The sequence below is a fragment of the Rhinoderma darwinii genome, chromosome 11 (genome assembly GCF_050947455.1).
Source record: "Rhinoderma darwinii isolate aRhiDar2 chromosome 11, aRhiDar2.hap1, whole genome shotgun sequence".
Classification (NCBI taxonomy): domain Eukaryota; kingdom Metazoa; phylum Chordata; class Amphibia; order Anura; family Rhinodermatidae; genus Rhinoderma; species Rhinoderma darwinii.
Window position 1 is genome coordinate 89,620,746 of NC_134697.1, and position 21,590 is coordinate 89,642,335.

General features: G+C 42.6%; 1 pseudogene; it reads left to right on the plus strand.

Moving 5' to 3' along the window:
• The window catches only part of LOC142663807 (uncharacterized), a 63,339-nt pseudogene extending 43,965 nt beyond the window's left edge, over window positions 1–19,374 (plus strand).
• The last annotated feature ends 2,216 nt before the right edge of the window (window positions 19,375–21,590 follow it).

A 21,590-nucleotide genomic window follows, 5' to 3' on the forward strand; every position in this document is an offset into this window, starting at 1 on the left:
GGCACATCTAACTCCCTTCTGAGATACTTGTGCCAGGTCTTTGCATGGTCCATTTTCCCAAGTTCAGGTGATATTAATGGCCTAAGTAAGTAGGTCGGCAGCTGGCTGGATTACAGCATGTATGTTTTTTTTCTGTCCCAGCTGCAGGAGCCTATTGTGCGCGCTGATCCTGGTTCGATCTCTTCTCCGATAGGGCTCAGGAGGCAGTTTCTACTATAGTCGTGGTCTCATAGATGGTTGTACCAAGGCTAATTCTACAGCTATTCAATGAGATGGAAGTAGAAAATATGCAGCATCTATTGCGAGTTGTCTCATGTTGGTGGAGCGGTTCCTGGATCGATTTCCAGCAATATTTCCTCTTAAAGTAATGAAACTTCTTTTTGGGAAAGGGAGAATAATTTATTGCCTCCCTATTATACAAATAAACTCTATTGTGGTAGATATTTTCTTCAGTAATGTATCAGGGAAGTCCTTGGTTTTCTGACTAGGGTCTCCCCTTCTCATTGACTCTGGCAGTAACACAGTGAGATGGGGGCCCTATTAAGCAGGGCTACAGGGTCTTATCATGGTTGCCAACCCTGCAGGGGAAGGATCCGGCCAGTTCAACCTGGGTTCTACCGAACCAGTTGTTAAAATTGTAGCCGGTATGGAGAACAGGGGTGAAGCGGGATGCAGAACCAGTCCCTTGCACTCCATTTTACCCTCTACAGGGGACTCCCTGGTGGGGCACCCTCTACAGGGGACTCGCTAGGGTGGGGCACCCTCTACAGGGGACTCGCTAGGGTGGGGCACCCTCTACAGGGGACTCGCTAGGGTGGGGCACCCTCTAAAGGGGACTCGCTAGGGTGGGGCACCCTCTACAGGGGACTCGCTAGGGGGTTATCATTTTATCATTTTACTCTTGATTTTGTAATTTTTCCAGTAAAGTTTTGGTCTGCCCGTGATTTTTAGCTGAGTAGTCCAGAAATTACTGAAGTGGGTGTTGGCAACCCTAGGTCTTGTCAGTTGCTACCTCTAGATTTTTTACCTGCTGTATATTCTTTCAGAATTCTAGTTCCAGAAGTAATACAGTTTTGTATGTACAAGTTTTTATTTGGTAGTTCTCCATTGGTGCTATCATGCTTTAAACTCACAGAATAACTTACTGGTAGTTTGGTTTTCGGGAAGTCTCGTGACCGCACCCATATAACCCACCGTAAAAAAAATAAATTACAATGACATCCGAACAGTTCTTTAATAATCACTGAAGAGGGTGGAAGGGGAGGGACTGTTATTCTTCTCCGTTTCCTGTTCCTGTCATGAAAACCGAATTAATGTTGACCGGTATGTCAGCCAGAAAACGCAGGATAGCAGGCCTTGTAAAGGGATGTGGTCTGCAAAAAGGGGTGTGACTTATGTGAGCTATGTGCTAATTCCTCACTTAGTTTATATGTTTGTGTTTCAGGTTCCTATAAGATGTCAGGATGTCGCTGTCTATTTCTCCTTGGAGGAGTGGGAGTATCTAGAAGGACACAAGGATCTGTACAAGGACATCATCATGGAGGACCACCTGACTCTGACAGCACCAGGTAAGAGGAGACCTTCCCTCTTCTTAACTGAAAAGTTTTATACACGAAACACAACGTTAAAGCTTCTTGATTTGTTCGGCTGCATTCACAAGTGCCTTTTTTTTGTTGTGTTTCTTTGCTCACAATTTTTTGTGCTTTTATAACATTTACTTTGAAAAATATATCTGTTATTTTAAATAAAACAAAAAAAACTATATCAAAAATTTTTGCATCACCACAACAAGGACAGCACATGTGAGTACAGACTAAGGGCAGATACACACGAACGTTGCGTTTTTTCGCGCGCAAAAACCATTTGACAGCTGCGTGTGTCATCCGTGTCTGATGCGCGGCTGCGTGATTTTCGCGCAGCCGCCATCATAGAGATGAGGCTAGTCGACGGCCGTCACTGTCCAAGGTGCTGAAAGAGCTAACTCTTTCAGCACCCTCGACAGTGAATGCCGAACACAATATCGCAAAAAGTGTAGAAAAAAAAGAAAAAGTTCGTACTTACCGAGAACTTCCCGGCCGTTGCCTTGGTGACGCGTCCTTGGTGACGCGCCTCTCTTGACATCGGGCCCCACCTCCCTGGATGACGCGCCAGTCCATGTGACCGCTGCAGCCTGTGCTTGGCCTGTGATTGGCTGGAGCTGTCACTTGGACTTAATTGTCATCCCGGGAGGTCAGACTGGAGGAAGAAGCCGGGAGTTAGCGGTAAGTCAGAACTTCGTTTTTTTTTCTACAGGTTCATGTATATTGGGATCGGAAGTCACTGTCCATGGTGCTGAAACAGTTTAACTCTTTCAGCACCATGGACAGTGACTATCTCCTGACGTCGCGTACCGATAACGGTGAAGTTTCGGTTCGCTTGTCCGGCTTCGCTCATCGCAAAGACACTCCGTTTGGATGTTCGGAAACGGAAAAGCACGTGGTGCTTTTCTGTTTTCATTCATCCTTTTCACTGCTGTTGCGCGAATCACGCTCGTCCCACGGAAGTGCTTCCGTGTGATGCGCGTGATTTTCACGCACCCATTGACTTCAATGGGTGCGTGATGCGCGAAATACGCAGAGTTATTGAACCTGTCGCGCTTTTTGCGCAGCAGACAAACGCTGCGCAAAAAGCACGGACTGTCTGTACTGCCCCATAGACTTGTATTGGTCCATGCGTGCCGCGTGAAAACCACGCGGCCCACACGGACCGAATACACGCTCGTGTGAATCCCCCCTAAAGCAAAAATCAGGAAAAAGTAAATAAAGTGTAAGACTTAGGCCACATACAGATATGGAATCCACATCTAAAACCTGCGACCGTTTACAATGCCCAACAAGTTGCGGAATTGCCTAGTTTTTTTTTTGTTGTATGCAAATTTTGCAGCAAAATCTGCTGCGGTACTTCCATTTCTACTTCTCCTTTTCTTGCCATCAAAGTCAATTCTGTCAGGTCAGCTGGACTGACGGCTCGGTTGAAAGCTGGTCTCGTGTGTCTTTGATACATAGGAATAGGATCCAGCTAATAACATCTAAGTTCATCAACTTAGATGTGATCATTATTAGATGGATCCTGCGTGTCAGAGACATGCAGAACCAGCTTTCAACCAAGCCGTCAGTCCTGCTGACCTGACGGAATCGGCTTTGACTGCAAGATCCAGCTTCTATGTATACAGGATGCATAGAAGCTGTATCTCAAAAAGTAAAAAATCACCTAAAACATTGTTTTTAAAAAAAAAAAAAAAATAAGATAAATTTGAATTCAAAGGTGCACGTAGCCTTGCAGGGAATTTGGTGCATGCACAATAGAAGCTAAATGACTGCGGCGCTAAGACATATCTACTGCGTATGCGCTGAACAAGGGATTTGAGACACGAGCAGGACGAGAGCGCACAAAGAGCAGTTAAGTTGTTGGTCAAGTGGGCCCCGAGGGCATGGCGTCGCATGGACGAGAGAACACTGTTTATGGGGGGTCCAGCAAAAGGAGATAGCAGAGATTTGGCAAAATTCTACATAAAGGTATATAAGTAATTATTACATCTTTACGTTCTTTGTTTAATATATTTGTTTATCAGTAACGTAAGGCCGAAAAAAAGACATACGTCTATCCAGTTCAGCCGATCGTTCTGCAATGTTGATCCAGTGGACCGCAAAACCCCTATCAGGCAAAAGCCAATTTTCCTCATCTTCGGGAAATATCTCTTCCCGGCTCTAATATGGCAATCAAAATAAATCCCGTGATCATTGACCCCTCTAATATAGTACCAATAACTTGTAATATTAGTATACTCAAGGTAGGCACCCAAGCCCCTTTTGAACAGTGAATTCACCATCTACTGTCAGTGAATGTCCCAGATGGACAAACCTCTTTATTTTCTTATGAGCAAGGCGGCCATATGGACCCCATGATTTGTCTATTTTAAGGCTGGGTTCACACGACCTATTTTCAGACGTAAACGAGGCGTATTATGCCAAGTTTTACGTCTGAAAATACGGCTGCAATACGTCGGCAAACATCTGCCCATTCATTTGAATGGGTTTGCCGACGTACTGTGCTGGCAACCTGTAATTTACGCGTCGTCGTTTGACAGCTGTCAAACGACGACGTGTAAAATGACTGCCTCGGCAAAGAAATGCAGGACACTTCTTTGGAACGTAATTTGAGCCGTTCATTGCATTCAATGAAGAGCAGCTCAAGATAACGAGCGTCAAAGACTCCTCGCATAATGCGAGGAGGAGCTTTTACGTCTGAAACGACGCAGCTGTTTTCTCCTGAAAACAGTCTGTCTTTTGAGACGTAAAAGCCACTCATCGTGTGCACATACCCTAAGGCGTCGCTGCACTTCTTCCTGGGTTAGACAGATGATGTCTAATGGAGAATTTACTTTATTCCTCTGCAACTCACTTGACCTTTCATTTCCTCTGTGAATGCAGTGGATAATTTTTGTAATATTTTTTATTTATTTTTTTCTCTTAAGCTCCACAATTTGCTTAATTACTTTTTATAGGCCCAACACTTTCAGTTTTAACTTTTTTACTATTTTCTATAAGTAGAGACTCCGGTGCTGAGATAAAATACTTCATTACATGCAAAGTAATATTATCTACTGTTCACGTCACAGCGGATTGGTCCAGTTGTAAGAGTTTGGGGGAGAATTCCCAACTCGTATCCCCTTTCCGAAATTTGACATACATGTACGTCATAGTCTTGGGGGGTATGGTTGTCATGTCAGTTGGAATGAAAAATATTGGTCCTCCTATTAGGCCTTGAGTATGTGATACACCGTAATTCATCAAGACCCTTCTACACGGGACAATTTTCGCTCATTCTCGGTCATTGCCGTGTGTAAACAGGGCAATGATCAGTCGATCAACAAGCAAACGCTCGTTCATTGTCTGATCGTATCGTTTATGCTGCACAAAATATTATCTTTGTCTGCATATATTTTGGTTGTGTATATACATTTAAAATGTATGTCTGTGATTGCTTCAATATGAACATATTCTCATTGCATGCTATTGGCTGAATCAGAGTCAACGTCACATTATAAACCATTGGCTGAAATCAAATCCACTCCCTTATCTAAAGATATTATTGTAATGCGGTTTTGGCAATAAACTCAGGAGGATTTTTGCATATACAAAGCAGTGTCTCTTACTTCTCTCCGATATATCGATATAACCTATGATTTGGATCTGGATAACTTTCCTGGGAGGGTATTAGTTGACATACCAGTCTAAAACTTCAATCTAATATATATTTTGGCTATGATTGCATTAACAATCATTTCCTAAGGCTTCCTCAGAAGTGATAGGTTCTCTTAAAATACATATTGAAGGTTTGTCATTGCGTTCAGTCCATAGGTGTGTGTCTTCTACACATGGATCCAGTAAGTCAGAAACATCAGAGAGATGTCCCAGTCCTCTATACTCCAAGAATGATCCAGAGGAAAATCAGAATGTCCCACAGGATCATCAGGTAGATGGAAATGCCGAATGCTGTAAACTATCATGGTTTATCTCCGGACATTAATTTCAACATTATTAAGTTTTTATTATTTTAATTATTATTTATTTTTTTCTCAATAAACTCATAATTTGCGTTCATCTCCCTAAGTATTTTATTTAACGAGCTGGTATAAGTATATACTACTGCCATGAAATATTTTGTTACCATGATAGTTGCAGATAAAAAATTTCTTTCAGTTTTTTTTAACTTCTCCAGATGTCTTCTTAATTGTATATGTCTTGTCTCATATGTGGTGTATTAGGTTACACATCTGACTGATATAAAATCTGAAGACATAGTAGAAGAGACGTATGTGGGTGTAACACAGCTGTATAAGGAGGAGGAAATTCCTACAGATATCGGCACCGGTCAGTGATAACCATTTAATGCTGGAAAGAGTCATATATTCTCCTTGTTTAGCAAGTTAACAGTTGTTAAACCCCTTCCCACGAAATCACGTACAGTGTGACACCCCGCTGTAACGGCCAGTACTGGAGCTAGCCTCCGATCCAGCCAATTAACCCCTTAGATGAAGCGATCGCTGCATCTAGGTGGTTTCTAGCCTGTCGGGACCCCTAAGACGTAGTCTTGGGGATGCCGATGGTTGCCATGGCAACCGGAGGCGTAACAATGGCCTCCTGGTCTACCAACTACGGAAACCTTTTAGGATTTCAATTCTAATAAAATCTATTAAACGCCTGTGGGATCAAAATGTTCACTGCACCCCAAGATGAATGCCCTGAGAGGTGTAGTTTCCAAATCGGAATCACTTCTCAGGAGTTTCTAATGTACGGGTACCTCAGGGGCTCTGCAAATGCGACATGGCACCCAAAAAACAATTAAGCAAAATCTGCATGCCAAGTAGCACTCCTGCCGTTCTGAGCCCTGCGGTGTGTCCAAACAGCAGTTTATGACCACGGATGGGTTATTGCCGTACTCGGGAGAAATTGTTTTGCAAGTTTTGGGGGTGCTTTTCTCCTTTATTCCTTGTGTAAATGAAAGAAATGCAACGTTTTAGTGGAAAAAATTTAGATTTTAATTTTCACTGCCTAATTCCAATAAATTCAGCAAAAAAAACAGTGGGGTCAAAATGCTCACTATACCATTAGATAAATTCCTTGAGGGGTGTAGTCTCCTCACCTCACCTTTGCCGAGTTTGCACTGTTTTGGCCCCTCAGGGGCTTTGCAAATGTGACATGACGCAGCAAACCATTCCAGCAAAACTTGAGCTCCAAAAGTCAAATGGTGCTCCTACCATTCTAAGCCCTGCCGTGTGTCCAAAGAGCAGTTTATTGCCACATATGGGGTATTTCTGTGCTCAGAAGAGTTTGCTTTACAAATGTTGAGGTGCTTTTTCGCCTTTATCTATTGTGAAAATGAGAAAAATCTGAGCTAAATCTACATCTTATTTAAAGAGGCTCTGTCACCAGATTTTGCAACCCCTATCTGCTATTGCAGCAGATAGGCGCTGCAATGTAGATAAGAGTAACGTTTTTATTTTTAAAAAACGAGCATTTTTGGCCAAGTTATGACCATTTTTGTATTTATGCAAAAGTACAACTGGGCGTGTTGAAAAGTAAAAGTACAACTGGGCGTGTATTATGTGCGTACATCGGGGCGTTTTTACTTCTTTTACTAGCTAGGCGTTCTGACGAGAAGTATCATCCACTTCTCTTCAGAACGCCCAGCTTCTGGCAGTGCAGACACAGCCGTGTTCTCGAGAGATCACGCTGTGACGTCACTTCCCCAGGTCCTGCATCGTGTCAGACGAGCGAGGACACATCGGCACCAGAGGCTACAGATGATTCTGCAGCAGCATCGGCGTTTGCAGGTAAATCGATGTAGCTACTTACCTGCAAACGCTGATGCTGCTGCAGAATCAACTGTAGCCTCTGGTGCCGATGTGGCCGACACGATGCAGGACCTGTGAGTGACGTCACAGATCTGCACTGCCAGAAGCTGGGCGTTCTGAAGAGAAGTGGATGATACTTCTCATCAGAACGCCCAGCTAGTAAAAGTAGTAAACACGCCCAGATGTACGCACATAATACACGCCCAGTTGTACTTTTACTTTTCAACACGCCCAGTTGTACTTTTGCAAGCCTCATTTGCATAAATACAAAAATGGCCATAACTTGGCCAAAAATGCTCGTTTTTTAAAAATAAAAACGTTACTGTAATCTACATTGCAGCGCCTATCTGCTGCAATAGCAGATAGGGGTTGCAAAATCTGGTGACAGAGCCTCTTTAATAATAATGTAGGTTTTCAATTTCACGGCCTAATTACAATAAATTCTGCAAAAAAAACCAGTGGGGTCAAAACGCTAACTATGCCTTGAGGGGTGTAGTTTCCTAAATGGGGTCACTTTTGGAGAGTTTGCACTGTTTTGGTCCCTCCCAGGGCATTGCAAACACAACATGGCACCGAAAAGCATTTTCAACAAAATCTGCGCTAAAAAATCAAAATGGCGCTCCTTCTATTCTGAGCTTTGCTGTGGGTCCAAACAGCAGTTTATTACCACATATGGGGTATTGCCGTAATTGGGAGAAATTGCTTTACAAATGTTACCTTCATTTTTTTTTCAGTAAAAAAAAACTCGATTTTCATTTTTACAGACTGATTCCAATAAGTTTAGCAAAAAACTTGTGGGGTCAAAATGCTAACTATACCTCTAGATACATTTGAGGGGTGTAGTTTCCAAAATGGGGTCACTTTTGGGGGGTTTCCACTGTTTTGGCACCACAAGACCTCTTCAAACCTGACATGGTGCCTAAAATGTATTCTAAAAAAAAAAGGAGGCCCCAAAATCCACTAGGTGCTTTTTTACTGAGGCTGGTGTTTCAGTCCATTAGGCCACTAAGGCCACATGTGGGATATTTCTAAAAATGGAAGAATCTGGGTAAAAAATATTGAGATGCGTTTCTCTGGTAAAACCTTCTGTGTTACAGATTTTTTTTATTACAAATGAAAATTGTAAATTACACCTCTACATTGCTTTAATTCCTGTGAAATGCCTACTTTCTGAATGCTGTTTTGAATACTTTGAGGGGTGCAGTTTTTTTTAAAATGGGGTGATTCATGGGAACTTTCTAATATGTAAGGCCCTCAAAGTCACTTCACAACTGAACTGGTCTCTGGAAAATTAGCCTTTTGAATTTTACTTGAAAATGTGAGAAATTGCTGCTAAAGTTATAAGTCTTGTAACATCCTAGAAAATTAAAATAACTTTTAAAAAGCAATGCGGCATGGCATGGAGGCGATCAGCCTGTGTCACTGCTGAGGTGTTATGGAAGCCCAGGTTGCTTTATCGGCCTTCAGCTCGTCTGCATTGTTGGGTCTGGTGTCTCTCATCTTCCTCTTGATAATACCCTAAAGATTCTCTATGGGGTTTAGGTCGGACGAGTTTACTGGCCAATCAGGCGCAGTGATACTGTGGTTATTAAACCAGGTATTGGTACTTTTCAGCATCTCCATAAAGCTTGTCAGCAGAGGGAAGCATGAAATGCTGAGACATGTCCTGCTAGACGCTGCGCTGACTCTGGACATTATATAACACATTGACAAACACCAGCAGATGACGTGGCTCCCCAAACCATCACTGACTGCGGACACTTCACACTGGAGCGCAGGACACTTGTGTTGACGCCTCTCCACTCTTCCTCCAGACTGGGACCGAGATTTCCAAATGAAATGCAAAATTTACTTTCATCTGAAAACAGGACTTTGGTCACTGAGCAGCAGTGTTGGTCACTGTGTTATATCAAGTCCAGAGTCAGCGCAGCATCTAGAAGGACATTTTCGAGCACTTCATGCTTCCCTCTACTGACAGGCTTTATGGAGATGCTGATTTCATTTTCCAGCTCACTTACTGCCTATTATATCCCACCCCTTGACAGGCACCATTGTAAAAAGATAATCAATGTTGTTCACTTAATCTGTCAGTGGTTTTGATGACCTGTCGAATCTGTGTATGTTTAAATGCGTACACCTTCAAAAACTGAACTAAATGTCTGCAACACAGATGCCAGTAAATATTTGTCATGACAAAGGGCAAATTGAGTGATTAGTTGAACAACAAACGACGATTATGACCCTGGGCAGTCAGCAGGTACAATATATATAGACAATAGGAGGAATGCCTGCAGGCAAACAAAACCCTTTTTCCTGACCACCCAAATATTCATAGAAATAAACTAGCAAATTTTTATTAGGCTACGTATAGCAATTAACAGACCACATATATGTTAGTTTAAAATTATCACTGTCATAAGCCGAAGTGAATGTGTAAGTAGCCAGCTGGAAGAGCTCGGCACAGCATTCAAACAGTCAGAGTGAGTACTGACTGATAACAGCAAGTCAGTTTGCGAGGCAAAGAAAGCCACACTTCAATGAGTCAGACAATAAATTCGGCTAAGACAGGTATTAAAAACAGTTAAAGCCCCCCCGACATGTTTCGCTACTTAGTAGCGTCCTCAGGGGTACACGGGGCTAATGGCGACGCGGCAAAAAAACAGATCCTCATATGGAGACATGGAGTGACGTAGATGGAGGTGTGTAGAAAGATCACCAATGAGACAGGGCAAGACGTAACCCCCATCGGAGGAAACAATCCAGCCAATGGGGATAGCAGTAACAAGAGACCAAGGGGAAGCGTCGGGCAACGCAGGCGCACTGTCAGTATGGCCCGATTCGTTCATAGGGGATGCGCATGCGCAATGACACACAACAGGGACTTAGAAAAAGAATAAGAGAAACAGAAGTGTGACAGGTCGGCGCAAGCGCCGTACCTGTCAGTTCGGACTTAGTGCCGAAGCACTATCAACATTGACATATTAGTCCAGGGTAGAGACGCGCATGCGCAATAAAGCATGACACGGACTTAAGAGAATAATGGAACAAACAAAAACAAAAGTATGACAGATAGTGCATGTCAGTGCAGAGGGGACGCGCATGAGCAATGACGAATACCGGGAACTTAGAGAAGAGATATATAAAACACAACGTATAAGACAGGTCGGCGGTCGCTCCGTAACTATCAGTTGTGACTCAATGCAGGGACCAGAAGTGTTTCCCCTGTCATGGAGCAGCAATAGGTGCACGGTTATGACTGGACTGACGGTCCAAATCGGCACAGCTTCATAGCACATCAAGACAGGTCCAGTGGAGTATACTGTCAGGCAGAATATTAAAGAAGGCATCTGAGATGCCAGTCCGATCAGATACACTAGAGATAGCTATCCCCCATCATCAAGGGAACCCAACACATGTCTATAGAAATGCAGTTATCCGTAATAGGCACACTCAAATCCCCATCAGAACAAATATAGTTCCAAGAAATTAATAGATCCTAAATACATGAATGGATTTTAGATAAAGCAGTGCCTACATAATAATACCGGTCGCACATTAAAAACACATATAAGGTCATAAATGATAATTAAATAATTAAATTAGACCATGATATGTAGAAATAGAGCCGCTCCATTAAGAGAGGCCGTATCCCACAAAAAAATGAGGCGATTTACAAGGTCAAAAGCCAACTAATCGTACAAAGGTACGGCAATACAGACAATACAGAAAATCGAGACACCCATACAGAACCCAGAGGGAAATGCCGGACACATCAAAGAAAGGCACTATAGGTGAAACCCTCATTCAGTCCCTGAGGGGTCATGGTGCCAAGACGGTGAATCCAACGCGCTTCTTCCTGTAGGAGTTTGCGGTCCAAATTGCCAGCCCTAGGTCCCAATTTTAGTTGTACAATGCCCCAAAATTGGAGTACCTTGGGGTTATCGGGATGAAACCTGTGCATGTGTCTAGAGAGAGTGGTATCCTCCTTGAGGTTGATGGTACTCAGATGTCTAGATACTCTCCTCCTCAGTTCCTGCAGAGTCTTACCGACATATAGTTTCGGACAGGGGCATTTGGCTAGATAGATAATCCCGCTACTTTGGCAGTTAAGAAACTGTTTAATGTGATATAGTCTATTATCTAAAGGGTTAGTGAAACTTCTAACCCTAGGCATCAGAGGACAGAAAGAACACCTGCCACAGGGATGGAAGCCAGTGACAGGTGATTTCAGCCAAGTGGATGATGTATTAAGAGAAGTAGGGGAATAATGACTATGCACCAAAAAATCACGAAGATTTTTGCCCCTACGATAAGTAATGGCAGGGTTGGCAGGGATGACCTCTATTAGATCGGGGTCAGCAGTGAGAATAGACCAATGTTTCTTTAGAACACCAACTACCTGGGAGGAGCATACGTCGAAAGTGCCAATGCAGCGGATGGCATTGGACGATGATGGCAATGCGGATACAGCACTTCTATCAGAAAGAAGATCAGATCTATGCGAAACCCTAGCCCTGGCATAAGCCCTATGAAGCCACTTTTTGGGGTACCCCCGTGCCAAGAATTTGTAGTAAAGACCATCGCACTCTCTCTGAAAAGAGGACTCATCAGAACAGTTGCGTTTGGCTCGTAGATATTGACCGATGGGTATCCCTCTCTTAAGGGCAGGGGGGTGATGGCTATTCCAGTGCAGGAAACTGTTGGTGGCCGTAGCTTTACGGAATATATCCGTTTGGACACCGCCAACAGGGTCCAGAGAGATCTTAAGGTCAAGAAAATCGATCACTCGATCATTTATATCGAAGGTAAATTTCATACCAATAGAATTGTTGTTGAGCATAGACATGAAGTCAGTGAAGGTGTTGACATCCCCATCCCACAGGATGAGAATGTCATCAATATATCTTCCCCAGAAGGAGATATGTGAGGTAAAGGAAAGTAGATCGTCGGAAAAAACAATGGTGTCTTCCCACCAACCCAAGAAAAGGTTGGCGTACGAAGGTGCACAAACAGTGCCCATGGCCGTGCCTTTTATCTGATGATAATATTTGGCATCAAAAGTGAAAAAATTATGAGTGAGCAAAAAGCGTAATAGTGACAAAACAAAATTATTATGACGATGAAATTGAGTGCCTTTAGTGCTCAAAAAATGTTTTACTGCAGTGAGACCTAGGTCGTGCTGAATGTTAGTATATAATGACTCCACGTCTATGCTCGCCAACAGAGTAGTAGAGGTAACATTGATCTCCTGGATCCTGGTGACGGTGTCCTTGGTGTCCCTAAGATGGGAGGACAGAGCGGAAACAAAAGGGGACAGAATCTCGTCCACATAAAGACTTATGCCCTGTGTAAGATTGTCATTTCCCGACACTATAGGTCTGCCAGGGATAGGGCTCTTGTTTTTATGAACCATGGTGGTATTGGTGCCGCTGCCCCCGAGCAGAAATAGACCATGTCCACCTGCTGTCTCCAATTCTTCATCCATCTTATCTATACCTGTTCCCACATATACTCAAAGTGCAACAAGCATGATGGGCAATTCTCAGCCGCCTACCCCAAGCACGGTCCTGAATGGTGGCAGCGGCACCAATACCACCATGGGCCCCTCTACCACATTTCCTTTTTTAGGACCACTCAATATGCACTGGGGACTCAAGTCATAACCCCTAGCATACCAGCTACCAATGGTGACAATATGCAGATATTCAATTTATCTTCACATGGTTTGAATCCACATCAGTTGACCCTTTTACAAAAGGGACTCTCATATACCCCTGCACCCTCTTTTGACGAATTCACATGGGCAAAGGATATTAACCTTTTCGCCAGAAAATTGGCCCTACACAAGCATTTTAAGGGCTCTATACAGGACGGAATTCGTCAGGATCGGCAGGAACAAAATACCATGAAGGCTCTTGAGAGTCTCCTTCACGAGAATCAATTTGGAGCCACTGAAGCGGTTGGTCCTTTCTCTTCGTTACGCCCCAAGTCCAAGCTCACTCCTCCTTTCTCCCAGTATGGACATATTGATGTTTTTGTTAAAATGGTCTGTAAAGACCTTAAGAAACTGAGAGGTGATAGATCTATGTCCTTTGGTAACCTTAGCAGTGATGAGAGGGTGGCATTGGATGATTTATGTGGTAATGCGGATTTGGTATTTAAACCCTCCGACAAAGGAGGTAATATTGTAGTGATGGACCGTGTGGACTATACAGATATGGTCTATAGGCTGCTAGATGACCATACAACTTATGTTATCTTAAAAAACAACCCTACCACTGGCTACTTGTCCGAACTCTTTGATCTTCTCACCGATGCCAAGAGGAATAACCTTATCACCTTAGATGAATTTAAACGTCTATACAATCCTACTCCCACGCTTGCAACCTTTTATGCCTTACCAAAGGTTCATAAAAACAAGAGCCCTATCCCTGGCAGACCTATAGTGTCGGGAAATGACAATCTACACAGGGCATAAGTCTTTATGTGGACGAGATTCTGTCCCCTTTTGTTTCCGCTCTGTCCTCCCATCTTAGGGACACCAAGGACACCGTCACCAGGATCCAGGAGATCAATGTTACCTCTACTACTCTGTTGGCGAGCATAGACGTGGAGTCATTATATACTAACATTCAGCACGACCTAGGTCTCACTGCAGTAAAACATTTTTTGAGCACTAAAGGCACTCAATTTCATCGTCATAATAATTTTGTTTTGTCACTATTACGCTTTTTGCTCACTCATAATTTTTTCACTTTTGATGCCAAATATTATCATCAGATAAAAGGCACGGCCATGGGCACTGTTTGTGCACCTTCGTACGCCAACCTTTTCTTGGGTTGGTGGGAAGACACCATTGTTTTTTCCGACGATCTACTTTCCTTTACCTCACATATCTCCTTCTGGGGAAGATATATTGATGACATTCTCATCCTGTGGGATGGGGATGTCAACACCTTCACTGACTTCATGTCTATGCTCAACAACAATTCTATTGGTATGAAATTTACCTTCGATATAAATGATCGAGTGATCGATTTTCTTGACCTTAAGATCTCTCTGGACCCTGTTGGCGGTGTCCAAACGGATATATTCCGTAAAGCTACGGCCACCAACAGTTTCCTGCACTGGAATAGCCATCACCCCCCTGCCCTTAAGAGAGGGATACCCATCGGTCAATATCTACGAGCCAAACGCAACTGTTCTGATGAGTCCTCTTTTCAGAGAGAGTGCGATGGTCTTTACTACAAATTCTTGGCACGGGGGTACCCCAAAAAGTGGCTTCATAGGGCTTATGCCAGGGCTAGGGCTTCGCATAGATCTGATCTTCTTTCTGATAGAAGTGCTGTATCCGCATTGCCATCATCGTCCAATGCCATCCGCTGCACTGGCACTTTCGACGTATGCTCCTCCCAGGTAGTTGGTGTTCTAAAGAAACATTGGTCTATTCTCACTGCTGACCCCGATCTAATAGAGGTCATCCCTGCCAACCCTGCCATTACTTATCGTAGGGGCAAAAATCTTCGTGATTTTTTGGTGCATAGTCATTATTCCCCTACTTCTCTTAATACATCATCCACTTGGCTGAAATCACCTGTCACTGGCTTCCATCCCTGTGGCAGGTGTTCTTTCTGTCCTCTGATGCCTAGGGTTAGAAGTTTCACTAACCCTTTAGATAATAGACTATATCACATTAAACAGTTTCTTAACTGCCAAAGTAGCGGGATTATCTATCTAGCCAAATGCCCCTGTCCGAAACTATATGTCGGTAAGACTCTGCAGGAACTGAGGAGGAGAGTATCTAGACATCTGAGTACCATCAACCTCAAGGAGGATACCACTCTCTCTAGACACATGCACAGGTTTCATCCCGATAACCCCAAGGTACTCCAATTTTGGGGCATTGTACAACTAAAATTGGGACCTAGGGCTGGCAATTTGGACCGCAAACTCCTACAGGAAGAAGCGCGTTGGATTCACCGTCTTGGCACCATGACCCCTCAGGGACTGAATGAGGGTTTCACCTATAGTGCCTTTCTTTGATGTGTCCGGCATTTCCCTCTGGGTTCTGTATGGGTGTCTCGATTTTCTGTATTGTCTGTATTGCCGTACCTTTGTACGATTAGTTGGCTTTTGACCTTGTAAATCGCCTCATTTTTTTGTGGGATACGGCCTCTCTTAATGGAGCGGCTCTATTTCTACATATCATGGTCTAATTTAATTATTTAATTATCATTTATGACCTTATATGTGTTTTTAATGTGCGACCGGTATTATTATGTAGGCACTGCTTTATCTAAAATCCATTCATGTATTTAGGATCTATTAATTTCTTGGAACTATATTTGTTCTGATGGGGATTTGAGTGTGCCTATTACGGATAACTGCATTTCTATAGACATGTGTTGGGTTCCCTTGATGATGGGGGATAGCTATCTCTAGTGTATCTGATCGGACTGGCATCTCAGATGCCTTCTTTAATATTCTGCCTGACAGTATACTCCACTGGACCTGTCTTGATGTGCTATGAAGCTGTGCCGATTTGGACCGTCAGTCCAGTCATAACCGTGCACCTATTGCTGCTCCATGACAGGGGAAACACTTCTGGTCCCTGCATTGAGTCACAACTGATAGTTACGGAGCGACCGCCGACCTGTCTTATACGTTGTGTTTTATATATCTCTTCTCTAAGTTCCCGGTATTCGTCATTGCTCATGCGCGTCCCCTCTGCACTGACATGCACTATCTGTCATACTTTTGTTTTTGTTTGTTCCATTATTCTCTTAAGTCCGTGTCATGCTTTATTGCGCATGCGCGTCTCTACCCTGGACTAATATGTCAATGTTGATAGTGCTTCGGCACTAAGTCCGAACTGACAGGTACGGCGCTTGCCGACCTGTCACACTTCTGTTTCTCTTATTCTTTTTCTAAGTCCCTGTTGTGTGTCATTGCGCATGCACATCCCCTATGAACGAATCGGGCCATACTGACAGTGCGCCTGCGTTGCCCGACGCTTCCCCTTGGTCTCTTGTTACTGCTATCCCCATTGGCTGGATTGTTTCCTCCGATGGGGGTTACGTCTTGCCCTGTCTCATTGGTGATCTTTCTACACACCTCCATCTACGTCACTCCATGTCTCCATATGAGGATCTGTTTTTTTGCCGCGTCGCCATTAGCCCCGTGTACCCCTGAGGACGCTACTAAGTAGCGAAACATGTCGGGGGGGCTTTAACTGTTTTTAATACCTGTCTTAGCCGAATTTATTGTCTGACTCATTGAAGTGTGGCTTTCTTTGCCTCGCAAACTGACTTGCTGTTATCAGTCAGTACTCACTCTGACTGTTTGAATGCTGTGCCGAGCTCTTCCAGCTGGCTACTTACACATTCACTTCGGCTTATGACAGTGATAATTTTAAACTAACATATATGTGGTCTGTTAATTGCTATACGTAGCCTAATAAAAATTTGCTAGTTTATTTCTATGAATATTTGGGTGGTCAGGAAAAAGGGTTTTGTTTGCCTGCAGGCATTCCTCCTATTGTCTATATTAGTTGAACAACTGCTCATTCTTAGTAGAAAAAGAATGACCCCCTATATTTCACACTAATTGAATTATGTTCATGTAGTTATCTATTACTGTGTAAACAGGTGGCGATGACTTCCTTTAGGGCAAAAATCTTTAATTGCAATGTAAGTTCTATGGGTATTATTGGCTCTGGGCAGTGTAAGTTCTGGGTGCCATGATGTAGGAGGTCCCATGTACTGTAGTGCAGAAGCCTCCGAGATGCGCAATCGTAGGCACGTAGTTGCGCATCTTAAAATCAGAGAGAGATTCGCGCCCTCTCTCCTGTAGTCGAAAGTGGACCTATTGTTCATGAGATATCGCAACAGTCAACCGCCCGGATTTACAGAGTTTAAGACATGCAGTGCCAAGTTGCTAAGCGGGGCAGAAGCTTCTGTGGCCTGCTGAAAGCCAAGTTGCCAGGCAGGACTCATGCCGCTGAACAGGCCTACTGAGTATGCTGGAGTTGGCACTGGAGAAGTCATTACTGGAAACCATTGTTACGTTTTCGTGGAAAAGACTATGTTTAATGCATGTGCAACATTGTAAGAACTATGCCTCTCCAAAAGAAGTTAATTTGCAGTAAAGATTATATTTATCATATCACCTGTGTCTGCGAAATTTATATACTGGTAAAAGGGCTGGAAAGTTTCTCCTGAAGTGGAAAACTTTAGCCGCTAAGTGTTTCTATAAATCCCTGCGAGTGGCCTTGGGCTCCCGTTACCTAAGTGCCTCTCTGATTGGTAAAGGAGGAGGTAGTGATGACCTCAACAAAAGTTCATGTATCAAACTGCTGTGGTTATTGGGAGGCTTTACGGGAGGAAAGATGACTGTAGCAGAAACTGATAGACTATGATCTTCTTTTCTGCTAGCTTGCAGCCCCCCCCCCCTCCTCCGCATACAGAAAAACAGAAGATAAAGTTGCTCCCCAACTTCAAACAAATGCAGCTCTTCAAAAGCTAAGCTTAGATTCTCTAGCCTTGATACTCTAATAGTCATGACCTATAACATTCATTATCGGCAGCGAAAGTGTTAATATTGGTAGATGAGGATTGTTTGCTATATTCTGTTTTATTAACGGACTGCTTTGATTATTGAATGTGAAATGGTAAAAACAGAGAAGTTCTTGTCTTCATGGGTTCAAAATTGTATTTTTAAACATGTTTTAGTCTTTGTATGGGAAGCTTCATGTAGGAAAGTATTAAAATATCTATCAATTGTATTTTGCAAAATATAAAATAAAACCTGTTTCCATTTCCAACAGATGAACGTGCAAAAAACATTGCGGGAAATCTCCTTTTATCTCCAGATTACGAAGTAAAATGTTACAGTGTCACAGAGGACAATCGTGGAGAACATTCCATTACACTTCTTACCACAAATCTACCCTCAGTCCTTCACAGCAGAGATTTATCTACTGATCCCTCTGATCATGAGGAACCTTCATCTGCTCAATCACAGATTGCAAAAGAAATTACAGAAGATACAGGGGGGAAAATATTTTCATGTTCTGAATGTGGGAAACATTTTAAAAGGAAATGTGTTCTTTCTATGCACGAAAGAATTCACAGAGATGAGAGGCCATTTTTATGTTCAGAATGTGGGAAAAGTTTTCGGCAAAGGTCCGATCTTTTTAAACATCAAAAAAGGCACAGAGGGGAGGAACCATTTTCATGTTCAGAATGTGAGCGAAGTTTTGTACAGAAATCAAATCTCATTATACATCAAAGGACTCACACGGGGGAGAAACCATATTCATGTTTAGAATGTGGGAAATGTTTTATGCAGAAATCAGTCCTTGTTATACATCAGAGAATTCATAGAGATGAAAGGCCATATTCATGTTCAGAATGTAAAAAAGGTTTTCGCCAAAAGTCCGATCTTTTTAAACATCAAAGAACTCACAGAGGGGAGAAACCATATTCATGTCCAGAATGTGGGAAATGTTTTACGCAGAGATCAGCCCTTGTTACACATCAGAGAATTCATACAGGTGAGAAGCCATTTTCATGTCCAGAATGTGAGAGACGTTTTGTGCAGAAATCAAATCTCATTATACATAAAAGAACTCACACAGGAGAGAAACCATTTTTATGTTCGGAATGTGGGAAATACTTCACAAGGAAATCATATCTTCTAGAACATCTGAGAACTCACACAGGGGAGAAGCCATTTTCATGCCCATAATGTGGGAAATGTTTTATCCAGAACTCCATCTTGTTAAACATCAGGTAATCCATACAGAGGAGAAACCATGCTCATGTTCAGAATGTGGTAAATGTTATAACCATAGATCAACTCTTGCTCAACATAAAAAAAAAGTAGCCATTTTAATGTTCAGACTGTAACAAATGTTTGACTTTAGATGTGGAGCACCAGGGAAATCTACTGGAGTATAATAAACGTTATCATCAGAATTCGGTTGTTTTTTTGTTTTTATCATGACCACATGTTTTTTTTACTAATCTTGCCAGAGAAGTGGATCCTTCAAACCACAATTGGTTTGCTGCTGGCTAATTTGAGGTGCAGAGTTTAAGAAATCTTCCTGTTTTTCTACTGTAACACCATCAAGGAAGTTTTGGACTTTCCCGATCACATACTATGTGTAGTAACAGATTTTTAGCCGGACACTGCCTAGAGGTGTTAGAAGCAGGACTAGAGATGTAGTCAGGAACAGTGCCAAGGGAGGTAGTCAGAGGACAGACCAGTGTTTAATACTCAGAATAAACTACAGGTACCAGGCAAGAAATTCAAAGGAGCAAGACGGAAGCAGAATCCAGTAAGAAAATATCTTAATTCGCAGGCAGGGGATGGCAGGCTGACTTCCACTGTAAATAGGCTGGTAGGCCTGACGTCACTAGTGGACATCGATTGCCATAGCAAGCCCCCACAACTTTAAGCAGGGAGCCATTGCTGTGGAAAGGAAGAGAAATTTAGAGTGATGTGGCTGGAGATCGTAGAGTTATGGCCACCAACAGCGACCCACCATAACCCGATCTTAGGGCACCTTCTGAATGGAGTTCTGGGAAATCTGAAAGAATCCAAGTTTTATCCTTTGTATCGTATCCCTTCCAGTTGATTTATATAATAAAGTTTTCCTAATACTACCTAGCACTCATTTATAGTCAAAATTTAAGTCGGCAGAAGCTTTGAGATTGGAGTCTTGACTTAAGTAGAAAACCTATTAATCAAAGGTTGAAGAAGAGAAATCTGCAAGATGCTGAAAAGCAGGCTAGAATGAGGCAACTTCAGATGATCGATATGATAGGTAATTTTGCTTTCATTGAGTACCTGGAATGGTCCAATGAATCTTGGAGTAAGTTTGTAGGACAAGCCTCTAAGTTTGATGCTCCATGTGGATAGCCAGACTTTGGCCCTGGGCATTGTTTTGTGTTTTTTTTAATCAGTAAATATTTTAGCAACAGCGAGTTGTATGCCCTAATGGTCCACTCTTCAGATATCCTCAAGAATCCTACAGACATCCACAACTGCAAATTCCTTAGGTTGCACTATGAGGGGGAGATGATTGATTGGACCATAGACCGTCTCAAAGGGGAATTTATCAGAGGATTTGAAGACTTGATTGTTGTGAGCAAATTTGGCCCAAGATAACAGATCTTACCAATTATGCTGATGTGCATTGACAGAAGTACAGAGAAATTGCTCAAGGACTTGATTGATCGACTGTCAATTACTCTGAGGGTTATTACCAGAATAGAATTTCAAGGAAATCTTTAGAACTTTACAAAATGCTCTCCAGAACTTTGAAACAAACTGAACTCCATGATCGTAAACAATGTGACATGGGGTAACATACATATGAAAGATCTCCTTGAAAAATATCTGTGCTAATCGCAGAGCTGAGGCTAATCAAAGTAATGTTACAAAATTAGCCCTTTTTTGACAATCGATTCACTACCACCAGATGGTCATGCTTGAGCTAAAGGTAAATCGGTGATGAAATCTATGAAGATCTCCATTCGAATCTCCAAGATTCGGTTAAAATAGGCAGTTGTTTGAGAAGACCTGAGTATGGGTGCATGTCTGGATGGTTTAAATGGAGCACATATGGTGCAAGAAAAAAAACAAGCTCTTTGGCATCTTGTCTCCACCCTGGTCACCAGTAGAAGTGAAAGTGAAGTTGTCTCCTGGATGACCAGCAGTGAGGATTGGGCCCAGGGAAGCACTGGGGCTTAGGGCAGTAGATCTAAAGGACCACCCTACTTGAAGGATTTTCAGGAGAAACATTGGTCATTGAAAGAATAGAGTTTGGGTCCGTAATATGTGCCCAATCTTCAGGCAGAGTCAAAGGATCTGGAGAGAGTATCCAAGAAATATCGCCATTCCTCCTAATGTTATAAGCTCATGATCATGGAATAATTTTTCTCAGCACTTCTTAGAGAGAAAACCCCATGGAGTGCACTTGTTCCCTTCCCTTCTCTTTTTTTTTTTTTTTTAAATTCCAGTAATTTTTATTAGATTTTTTTTTTCTACAAACAAAACAAAAACCATCCCTATAATCCTATCCACTAGACCATCCAGGTCCCTCCTTTTCTCCCAAAATTGATAATAAATATTTATAATAAATATATATATAAAATTCCAAAAGCATTTGTTTTACAAACCCAAGGTT